This window comes from Parasteatoda tepidariorum, chromosome 9, assembly GCF_982258835.1.
Source record: "Parasteatoda tepidariorum strain Cologne lab strain chromosome 9, Ptep-v5.0, whole genome shotgun sequence".
Classification (NCBI taxonomy): Eukaryota; Metazoa; Arthropoda; class Arachnida; order Araneae; family Theridiidae; genus Parasteatoda; species Parasteatoda tepidariorum.
The window spans coordinates 90,442,904-90,455,356 of NC_141763.1; positions in this window are offsets into that span (position 1 = coordinate 90,442,904).

Genomic DNA, 12,453 nt, shown 5'->3' on the forward strand with positions numbered 1-12,453 from the left:
GAATTACAAAATTCAATTAAATCAGAATCTAACTGGAATTTTTTTCGCAATTCTCGGAGAAAAAGAAATAAGCTAGAAATGTTTTTTTAAAACAACTCATTAGGAACTGTTACATTTGAGAGTTTGTACACTGTTGAAAATTACAAAGGTCAGAAAATCTGTATTATTATTAGAATTCAGAATTTAATGGGATAAGAATTTAACTAGAATCCTTTTTCGTACTTTTCGAAAAAAAAAAAAAAAAGGAAGTTAACTTTCAAGGAACTTTTAAAAATACTAATTTAGAATTTTTAATTTCGAAAATTTCAGAAAATATTTATTATGTTTTTGAGATCAGAATTTTACATTACCGCTTAAAATATTAATCGAAGGCTATGTCGTTATTTGGCATAATACTTTTTAGCAATTTATTAAGCTATTTTTACAACTGTTTTAAGTTTGCTCGAGATGTTAATGGTAATGTTTGTTCGCGTTATAAGATCCAGACCTTTTCTTTTTTCTTTCAAAATACAGGACTTAACTTTTAACTAACCGGAGTCGGATTCGAATAAATTTTTCCGACTCCTTCAAAATTTTCTTCGACTCCAACTTCACAACACTCAAACTATAATTTCTTTAAGCTTAATTCTGCTTTAGAAAAATTGTCGAAATAAGCTTTCCCGAAGCATTTTATAATATAGTTTATTACATAGCCGTAAATTATGCTTTTTTTGCATTAAAATATCACTAAAGTTTATTTTAAATACACTGTAAAAAGTTTTTGCATACGTAGGTTGTTTTGAGGTCATGTAAAATAGTTTTATTAATTTAAATGCACTATTTGCTTTTCCTCCGGAAAAAATTTTAATAAAATTAAATTACAAACTAAATTAATTTGGTTTGTAATTTAATTTCAAACCAAATAACATGCATTAAAAATAACAATGAATAATAAAAAATAACAATGAATGAATAAAAAGTAACATGCATTACGCCTTTTATAGAAAAACTGCCAATTGTCGAAACAACCATTTAATTGATATTGTTTGTAAATTGTTTACATTTGAATGAAAGTTTCGAGAGTTAGTTGATATCTTTAATGCTGCTATACATTTACTGAAATAAAAGTTCATAGTTAAAATATGTATGTATGTTCTTAATTGTGCAATAAGAATATTTATAATCTATTTAAGTCTCTGTAAACTGTATTAAATAATTTTATATTATAAACTTTCTATCCTCTTCACTTAAACCTAGTTCGAATTCGTCCTAGAATTCTACCTGTACTACGAGTATGTTTAATTTTATTGCGCGACAAATTTTATTTTAAGATTGCATCCTATTCATCTTAAGTAAATCATTCTTAATTTATACTTTCTCATTAAAATAACTTTACTGATTCTTTTGTGTTTTTTATTTTGCTGAAATTTAATTTTAGTGTTACTGAATACCAAAAATGGTAACAGCTATTTAGCTTCAAAGTGCTGTGAAATCATGGGCATTTCTTGGCATAGTGAAACACCAAGGAAGTTCTTTTACAGTAATCGGTGTAAAGTAGCTACCACTATTTTTGATATTCAATAAAACTAAATTATATAATTAAAACAAGATAAAATACACGTAAGAAACAGTAAAGTTATTTTTACGAGACAGTATGAATTAAGAATCATTAATTTAGGATGCTATCTTAAAATAAAATTAGTCACATAATAAAATTAAACATACACGCAGTTCAGAGACAAATTAAGACAAATTCGAATTAGGCTTAACAGAACGGAAGAGGATAGAAATTTTATAATATAAAATTATTTCATACAGTTTACAGAGGCTTTAATAAAATATAAATATTCTTATTACACAATTAAAAACATACACATATATTTTAACGATGATATTTTATTTCAGTAAATGTTTCGCAGCATTGAAGATATCAACATACTCTCGAAACTTTCATTCAAATGTAAGCAATCGACAAACAATATCAACTAAATGGTTGTTTCGACAATTGGCAGTATTCCTATAAAATACGTAATGCATGTTATTATTTTAATCATTAATTTGGTTAGGTAATTTAAATTTATTAAATTTTTTCCATAAAGCTGAACAAATAGCGCATTTAAATTAATAAAAACATTTTGCATGGCCTCAAAACAAACTAGAATATCATTACTAAAAAAACAATGGTGGATGTTGCAAACCCCATTCGGCAATTATGCTTTATTTGCCTTCATGAAATCAGAAATATGATTAAAAACCATAAATGAATTCAATAAAAATGAAATTCTTCACAAAACCAACTTCAATGACGAGAACAATCCTTATTTTCAGAAAAAAAAGGATATAATCTTGTTACCTTATCGCATGATCAAGTCCTTTTCTAACAGTTTAAGATTTCGCGAATCAAAATCAAGCATAAACACTTTGATATCAATCTTATAACATTTATATATGCAAATCAATTCGTCATTGTCTAATCTATTCAGTTTATATTTAATTTGAACAAAGAATATTTTCTTTTTTATTGTTATGTTTACTTTTCATTTCGGTCTCTAGAAAAACCTGTTGTAGGTAATATTTTTAAGTATTTTTCAAACGAGAGGAAATGCTATAATCTGCTACTTAATCCATAACCTGTGGTTTTTAACTGTAACGCATCTTCCATTGCAAAACATATGTTATCCTTTTAGTACCCATTGAGAAAATGGGTTTTGTTTTGATTTTGATGCCGTGCGCATCTTATTTGGACGTCATCACACTTTTCAACTGTGAGTAATAGTAAACAGTGCGCATGCGTCGTCATTGCTTGCGTTGCCATGGCGACCGGTTCTGTTTGATAATTTTTTAGAATTCTTTTTGCACTTTTAATTTTGTTACGCATTAAGTTGGCGAGCCAGAGAGATCCCATAAATACGTCTTGAGTTGTGAATAAAAGAGAATTTCATCATTTGAACGATATTTTGGTTTTTATTGCTTCAGTTAAGAATCAGAAATTCTAGCCTACAGTACAAACTGGATCGTTTTCAATGCTAATTCAGGTGAATATCACAAATAAAGAGGGTTCTAAACTAATTCACACGGTCCCAAAGGTTAGAGTTGAAGAAAGAAAAAAGAAGAAGAAAAATTAGACAACAACCATTTTGTCAATGGGTAACCTGTGATCGTCGTTCGGCGATCACAATTTTTTTTTTACTAAAATTTAAATAGTTGAATCCTCATATTCCAAACCGCTAATAATAAGAAATCTTTTATAACAAAAATTCCTGACCCCCTACCTGAAGAAGACCATCTAACCATTCTAAAGACTCCAACTAAAGACGATATCTCTATTGGATCAATAAGAAGAAAAAAAATTATCCGAAAATATTTTGTATGCATAATTTAAATAATTTATTCCTTCATAATCAATTTTTCGTTCGTAAACTATCACATTCAGTACACTATTGTAAATAACTGTGGAAAAAACTCATTTAACATAAAAACTGATATGATCAAAATTAAAGGTAAACGGTAAAAGGTAAGGTGATATCTCTACTAGATCAATCTGTGAGATAATCGCATGTGGGTTGAGTGCGACGCATGGATCATTTTCATAAGACCCGACGAAGTAATTAATAGTTGGGTTCTCGAGGGGATAGGGGGAGGGGGAGTTGACTAACAACCGCTGTCTTTGTATTCTAGCGTGCGTGCTAATTTCCCCCTAATTGCTATGTAATAACCCTAGAGTGTCCCTTCCCTTCTTCCCCTCCTTTCATAGGAGAGTTTTTTTTCCGTTGTTTTAGTTATTTTGACGTTTTTATCAGTTCAGTGTATCTCCGACTGTCGCATTTTGTAACAATTTCCACGGCAAAACGGGAAAAATGACAAAGTTAGTAGCATTCTTGCTTTATGTTAAATAAGATGTAATTGTTTGAGAAAAGATGATGTCTTTTATTTATTAAAAAGAAGATAATTTTTTTTTTCGGAATGTTTTTTCGTTTTTATTTTTGGAAGTAATACTCAAGAATTACCCTTTAAAAAAACAAATAATTATGCTGCGGAACAAGTTTTTTTTATTGTTTTTTGCCACATGATTTTTTCTTTAAGAGATCTCAAAAATACTATCGTATCACTGATTTCGAATCGGTAATCGGCATCTACCTCCAAGCTTCAGTTTGTTTTAGAAATGTCATTTTTAGTCTATTTTTCGCCGAAACGTCCAATTTTAAAAAGATTATAAGCAGCAAGAGACACAAAACTGTTGCGACAAACTAGGGGAGTTAGAGCGCATCATTTGAATTAAAATTGCATCGGAACCGATACCCTGACATGTCGTCATTCGCCGCTAGGAGCGCTTTTCTATTATGAACCGCGTATTCGTTTTTTTTTAACACATCATAATAGGGAATTACCCCTAGCAGCGTGCGCGATATTTCTGCTCATGGGTTCTTGATCTAACTCCCATAGTTTGTCGCAACATTTACGCTACCCCCTGTTACATATAACGTTTTCAACTTGCACATTTTGACAAAATAATAGTCTAAAGAGGTCATTTTTAAAGACAATCTGTAGCGCCAGGAGCAAAACCAATTTATATCTGAAATCTCCCTCGCCCGAATTAAGCAAGATTTTTACGAATATTAATATTATATAAGTATATTAGATAACTATTTTTATGAGTTCCGTCCCTGTTTTATGTTAAATCATCTCTATAATCAACTGATTGATAGTTCAAAAATGTTTTCAAATAATAACTTGTGTTCTATAAGAAACAATAAATAGTCTATCCATCTAAATTAATACAAATGTTTGTGTGTCCCTTTTTAGCCGTTTTTACTAGGGTTCTGAAATTTGGACAGCAGGGAAAATGGGAAAGTTTAGACCATTCAAAATTTTTTTATAAGATCGTTCGGAAGCGATGTTTCCAAAAATGAATGTTTTACATTGATTTAGAATTAGCCATTGTTTAAAGTTAAACTCTAGACGATTCTGCTGTTTTATTTCCAAACACTGTTAAGATGACATCTGTGATGTTTACTAGCTCATAGCTCAATGATATCAAAAAAGGTATTTAGTGCTTACTCATTAATATTCAATTATTTTTCATTCGATATATCGATAAGCTCAATGATATACGTGAACGTGGTAGCATAGGTGGATTAAATTATGTCACCAAGTTAGTATTCCTGAAGTTTTTTGAAACCTCGTCTTTGCTTATAGTTATGGTTTTGAAGCAATTTTTATTGAAACTAAGTGATTTAAAATCAACGGTAATCGAAATAAAAATTTAAAAAAAAAAATATATATGTACAAAGAAGAGAAATTGATGGAAAAAAGTTGCTTATTCGTTTTGGGGTATCATGAAAAATTACAGCATTATTCTTGACGCCATTGGTGCTTTTTTAATTTTAGTAACACGTTCTACTGATGTTGTGCCTCTGTTTTATAGCTATATATTAATAATTAAAAAAATGTATTTAATTTTGGTACCTATGTGGTACCTGATATAGGTACTGTGGTAACATGTTTATTTCCTCCCGAATGGTACAGAAAAAAACTTCTTGATTGTTGATAATTGAAGGATATATATATATATATATATATATATATATATATATATATATATATATATATATATATATATATAGTTACTCGTTACTCTTTGTTTTGATGGCATGATCTTCTAAAAACGTTGTTTTCTTTAATATAGTGACTTAAAACCACCAAGAAGGACAATAGAAAACAATTAAAAAATTCAATTATTTTAGCTTTATCTATTTTATATCGATATATTCCTTTCATTTTAGGGGTATTATTATGATATCTAACAGTAATGCAATCATTTCATCTAAGAGCAGTTTAATGATACTCTGTTAAAGTCTTTCAATAAAGTTCTCTAATAATCCAACAATGTTCTCCCAGAATCATTTCTTTTGGAATTATTCAATTATGCAATGCAATAATTATTCAATATTGTTGTGTAAGAAATCGCAAGATCCTCTTATTTTTAGGTAATGTCAACCTGCATCAAACTTCATGAAAACTACTCGAGCTTTTGATCCAAAACAAATTATTAACTTTATTTTTGATAAAGACTGTCGATTCAAAATACTTTAGCAATCGATGATCTATTTTTTTTAAAAAAAAAAACACTCGAGTGTTTTGTATTCAAATGAATACGTTAAAGAATATTTTTACCTAGACTTAAATAAAGTCTGGAATTCTGAGAAAAGTCTCAGTAAGTATTAAGTGATAAGCCTGTTTTTCCTATTTCGGAAAATTGTAAAAGAGCTGAATCCCGTCACGGCCACATATTTACAAAGTTAAGAAATGATATTTGAAGATTTTCCGTTCTTAGACTAACTTTATATTTATTTATTATATGTATATTTGCTATGATGTTGAATATGGGTGTAAAGTAATTTAGTTCAATTCTTATAATTAAAGAAAAAAAAAGGGGGGGGGGAATTGAAATAAGGACGAAAAAGAAAAGTGGTTAGTTTTTTCTTTCTGTTTTTGTTGTTTTCTAAGTCATCCTCATCCTGTTTGCAAAATTCAAATAATTTTCCGCATCTTTGCTTCATAAATTTCATAAAAAGAAAAAGAAAACTTTACGCCTCATTTATACATTACCTATAATAGAAAGTAGCAAAATTATTATTTAAAATGTATCAGTTAACAATAATCTCTTAGAAGGTTAATAATCTATAAGGAGGTTTTTTTTTTTTAAAAAAAAAGAGGAAAAAAAAACATATAAAAAGTATTATTCTATGCGATTATCATAAGAACTTTTTATTTATTATTATTGGAATTTAGAAAACTTTTGGAAATGCTTAATAGTCCATTTTATTTATCCTAACTATTCATTTAAAAAGCATGTCGTATGTAAATTTTGATTTTGTAAACATTAATGTTTTTAGATAACATTTTCTAGAAATATCTGATTACATTTGAATAAATGTTTCAATATTAAATGATTGTGCTTAACAGCCCGAATAAAATCGGTCGTTAAAGTCACAGAATTAAGAAAAGTGGGGATTTTCGTAAGTGTTTTTTTTCCTGGATACCTTCTGCGATGCTTCTTTTTTCGCATATTGTGGAGGTTCAGCTAAATTGCATTTCTTTTTTCAATTTCACTTTATTCTGTTCTTATTTTTAATGATTAGCATGTAAACTTGATGATTTATTTTTCTTACATTCGCTTAAAATTACTGCTGAAAATAACTACAGTCGAATACTTCCTGAGAAATTGAATTTTAAAAAAGTAAGATACTTAAAATTTGATTTCTCAAGAACTATTCGACCGATTTTGCTCATATTTTGTATTTTTCTATGTAAAATTGTGTTCTTTAAAATGATTCCAAAAATTTTATACCTTACCATTCAACGTTTTTTCAACCATTATTAAATAAATTTATAAAAAATAATAAATATTTGCGAAGAATTATTTTTGCATGCATCTTTGGATAAACGAATTTTATAATTGAATGCAAAAATGTTTCAGTTTGCTTAAAATGTTTTCGAAATACAACAAAGTACGCAAAAACTAAAATTAACATTAAGGGATCTAAACTTAGAATCGCTCTCCTGACCAAACTATGGGGACCATATTTTCCAGATTGTGGCTACTACCCCCTATAATTCGGGAGTCAAAAATTCGAATCCATCGAAAAAAAGGGTATGTTTATTCAGAAAAAGAACGTTTATATGTCTGATTTCGTACCTTAAAATATCGTCTGCACTAATTAATAAGCATATTTAAGGTCCGTTCTTTTGCGCATTGCGCATGCGTACTAAAACACCGACGTTACAATGCCTACATTATCCACACGTTACATTATATACATGATATCAATTTTGGTGAAATTAACGTACTGTATTGTAATGAATTTTCCGATTAAAAAAATTCTGGTTAATAGAAACGAAATATACTGTATACAAATCATTGTTTTGCTAATTTTTCCGTTCATACGGTAAGGGAATTCTGGTTTTCAATATTATAGTTCTTATTACCACACATTTAGCAGAAAAAAATTCAAAACTGAAAAGAAAATTTAACCTAAACTATTCAACTTAATTTCAAATTAAGTTGAATAGCTTTTATGCCATACTCTAATGTATTATGATAAAATTACTTAATTTTACCACATTTGCCAAATTTTCTCTCATTTATAAAACCATTTTAACTATCAATTTTAGCGAAATTATTACCAAAGTGATTCGATTAAAATTACCTATCTTTTTGGAATCACCATAGAATCAGAAACACGGTAAATTTTACCATATTCCGGTAGTTTTGACCGTATCTTTTTAGAGTACATTATTCATACAAACTTACTTCTACAAACTTTTATCTGTTGTATCAATCAAAAGCACGTTGGAAATTCTACCTATAAAAGTTTCAGGAATCTTCTAAAAATACCTTCCCTTCAAATGATGCGAAAAGAGAACGATAATGAATCAGACATAATTCCACATATGGCAGTTAAACAATAATAAAATATGCCCTGGTTTTTCGAATACCATCGTTTTACACCCCCTACTCGCTAGGAAATTCCATTTACATCTCTCATCATTTAAACAGGGGGAATTTGCTTGAAGTAATTAGGAGTCAAATGGTCCCTTTTTCGCGAAAAGAAAAAAAATATCTCGTTTGCAAAACAGGTGTGGTTTATCAAGATTTCCATCTTCTTTCAACAAACAAAGACAGTCCTGAGGAAGGATCTTCCTCTATGTCACTTCCGGCTGAATGCGATCCGTAAGGGAATGTCGAGAAATGAGATCTTATCGAAACTTCCAATCTCGATTTGGGATTCGTTTTATTTACTGGAGATTTTTTAATAGGGAGGATGCCGACAAGTCAGGTTACAAGGAGGGCGGAAATTGTTCCATCTTGTCGTATTAATGTGGAGAAAGAATATTTACGTCAGATGTTTAAGATATAAGTCTTAATAGTTGACTCTTCTTAAGTTTGAATTCCGTGTTCTAAGTTTTGAGTGTGCTGCGTGGTGGACTTTTTGAGGGAACTAACCGGCATTTGCGCGACATAGAAAGGAAAACCACGAAAACCTCCCATGGTTTTTCTGACTGCAAGGGGACTCTAACCTATGATCCGTGAGCCACTAAGGATGATTTACGTCAGCACTGTGGTTGGTGCAAGTCGGATGCGGAATTCGTATCGACCAGCCGTCGCTGAAATTCGAACCCGGTTCACCTTATTGGAAGGCAAATTCTTTATCCCCTGAGCCATCACGGCTCAGTATAAGTTTTATCGCATTATTTTTAAAAAAATACTGTACCAGACCATAACCGTAGCTTTCAAGAATCATAGGAACGTTCCAGCTAAAGCCGGATAGTGCCACCCGATTTCTGGTGATGCGTTGGCAAATAGCGGCTATAGTCGCTCAGGACATTTTAATTATTAAATTAGGAACATCACTAGTAAGAAGTGCTCTAAGGCATTTATATGTTAACTATCCAGTTTCACATCGAATAAAAGATTTAACATTCCAGATAATATATAATATTTTTTTTCATTTCTGAAATAGGAATTAACTGACGCGATAATGCAAATAACTGTTACGGCCGTCGAGATTTTTCATGAAGAAAAAAAACGGTGAAAAATTGTAATAATTTTCCCAACGTATTTCTGACGTTCAATTTTACATGATAGTCATAAGCAATCGAAAGAAATGTGTTTCAGAGCAAGATCGTCAAATTAAAAGTGTGCGGCAACTCCCGATATACTCACGATAATGCCTTTTTTCAAAAAGCAATAGAATGATAAATAGATTCTTGATTCAAATCCCCAAAGTGAATTGATTTAAGGATAGTTTTTTTCCCAAATATACAAGGCTGCCATTAGATAAGCTGATTTGTTATTTAATAAGTTTCATTTTATATAACTCAAAAATTTAATTGCATTATAAACAATAGTTAGTGGAATTTAAACAATTACAATAAGGGCATGCTCTTTTTCTAAAATGGAGCAATTTTTAGAACCACCGACACAATTTTTTTGTTAGAATGACACTGAAGCTCATAAAAGAAAATTTCATTCGAATAAAGTTCTTGATAAAGTTATCGAATATCATTATCGAATATCATAAAGCAGTAACAAATTTTCGTCTCGAACAAAACTTTGATTGCGTCAGATATTAATCAGTCTATAATTACTCCCATCATCCCATTTTCATTTGAACCACACCTAGATTCGATGCAGATATCCTCCAAACTACGTAGGGTAAATACAATGTATATATATTTGTTCGGAACAGGTAAGCCTCAAAAGTGTTATTAAAGCCTTTGCAGAAAGTTTTAACTTATTAAACTCGTATTATTAAAGCCTTCTAAGAGCATAAAAACAGAAAAGTTTAAATTAAAAATGTGTTTTGAACATATAATCTTGTTAACTAAATACCATTCTTGCCATTAATCAAAAATATAATTGTATCCAATATACGACAGCGGGACTTAAAACAATTACCCTAACGATCAGCTGCTTTCTAGAATGGAACAATTAATATGGCCGCAAACACAATTCTCTGGCTAGAATGACACTGAAGCTCATAAAAAGCAAATTTTATTCGAATTTCGAATGAAGATCTTGATAAAGTTCCATTATCGAATATCATAAAACAGTAACAAGTCTCAGTCTCGAACAAAACTTTGATTACCAGATAGATTAATCAACCTATAATTACTCCCTCAATCTCGTTCCAATTTAAAGCACATCAAGATTCGACGCAGATATCCCCCAAACTACATAATTAGTGCTGGAAAAATATTCGATCGGGACATGTCATGTCTTAAAAGCGTTATTAAAGCCTTAATTGTCTCTCATTGCCTCGCCGCTTCCTAAATTAAAACCTCTCAAACCTTAAGCAAACACGCAACACACCAAAAAGCAAACCTTCTCCGGTGACATTTGGTGGAACCAAATTACACCAAACTTATGTCCATCTTAGACCAAAAGAAGCAGAAAGGCTGCAATTAGAAGGGTGTTTTACCTCAATTTTCTGAGAAAGATATAACTTAACGACACCAATTATTCTGAGACTTCGTGTGATTGAGCGACTGCAATTTCGAACGATCTTAAAGAGCCACTGTTTCGAAAATCTCGTTTAATAAGTGATTTTATCTCATAATTGCTCGGATTCTTTGCTGAAGGCGGTTTGCAGTTAAATACGCCAATGAATATATATATATATATCTTTTCCCTTTTCAATGATTTTTCTTTCGGAATGGTGTCAGATCGGAGGCAGGGAAAGATTAAGAATAATTGGTTTATAATACGATTTAAAGAATGCCACGGCCTAGGCGTGTAATTTCATTTTATAATGGAATTGATTCGGGCGAGCATTAATTCCTCTTTATTAAATGCAAAATGATACTTTTGTGCCGAGGTAAAACCCATTTTCGTTACAGATAAAAGCGCATCGTGGAAATTATAATATTTTTGTGCTTTAGGTTCTATTTTAAATTGAATATATGCCATTTTATGCTAGCGAAGAATAATAAAAATATTATTATTTCTTAAAAATTATATTTGGTTGTTTTTTTAAAAAGAAGAACTTTATTTTAATTTTACTGTGCATAAAGTTGATGCAAATGTGAAGAATAGATATAATTGCTTAAGAATAAATTTACTAACTAGGATTTGTTTGGCATGGAAATATAATTTTTTCTCATTAAATTAGATTATTTAAATGAGACGAAATATGATACTTTTGGATTTGAAATGAAATAGATCTTTCAATTTCATTAAAATTTAAAAACTTCATCATATCCATCTTGTCAAGCGACATCAAAAAAATCAGTCTATTTTATTTTTTTGTTTTTGAATACAGTGACCTAGTTACAAGTTTTTGCACTGTAATATTTCGGCATTAAAATTCCTTCATTCAAAGGTTTTTTTTTTTTTTTGGTTTTTTAAATAAGATTTAAATTTTCTTTTGAAGTTGTAGCACTAATTTAAAAACTCTATGAACTAATATTTTTATTTGCCTAAACTGAGAAAAATATATGGTTAAAATATAGTAAAATTTACCGTGTTTCTGGTTCTATGGGGACACTAAAACTCCCGGTAGTTTTCACCACAGAGCTTTGGTAAAATTAATAATAAAATATGGTTTTATAATATATGAAAAAATTTTGTTTGATTCTTAAATGTGGTAAAATTTGGCAATTTTATAATACCTTAGAACATGGCATAAAACCCCTCTATTCGGTTGAATTTACTTTTCAGTTTTGTATTTTTTACTAAATGTGGGATAATAAGAACTACAATTTTGAGAACCAGAACTATCAGTACACCATTACCTTATGAACGAAGAAATTCCCAAATGGATTGTTTAAATACCGGTTTTTGTTTTGTTTTATGAACCATAATTAAGTTTTTTTTTAAAAAAAAAAAACTGAAATTTCATTCACATACTGTACCGTAATTTCACCCGAATTTATTTTTCGTGTATAAAAAGCCATAAGAAATTTTGAAAC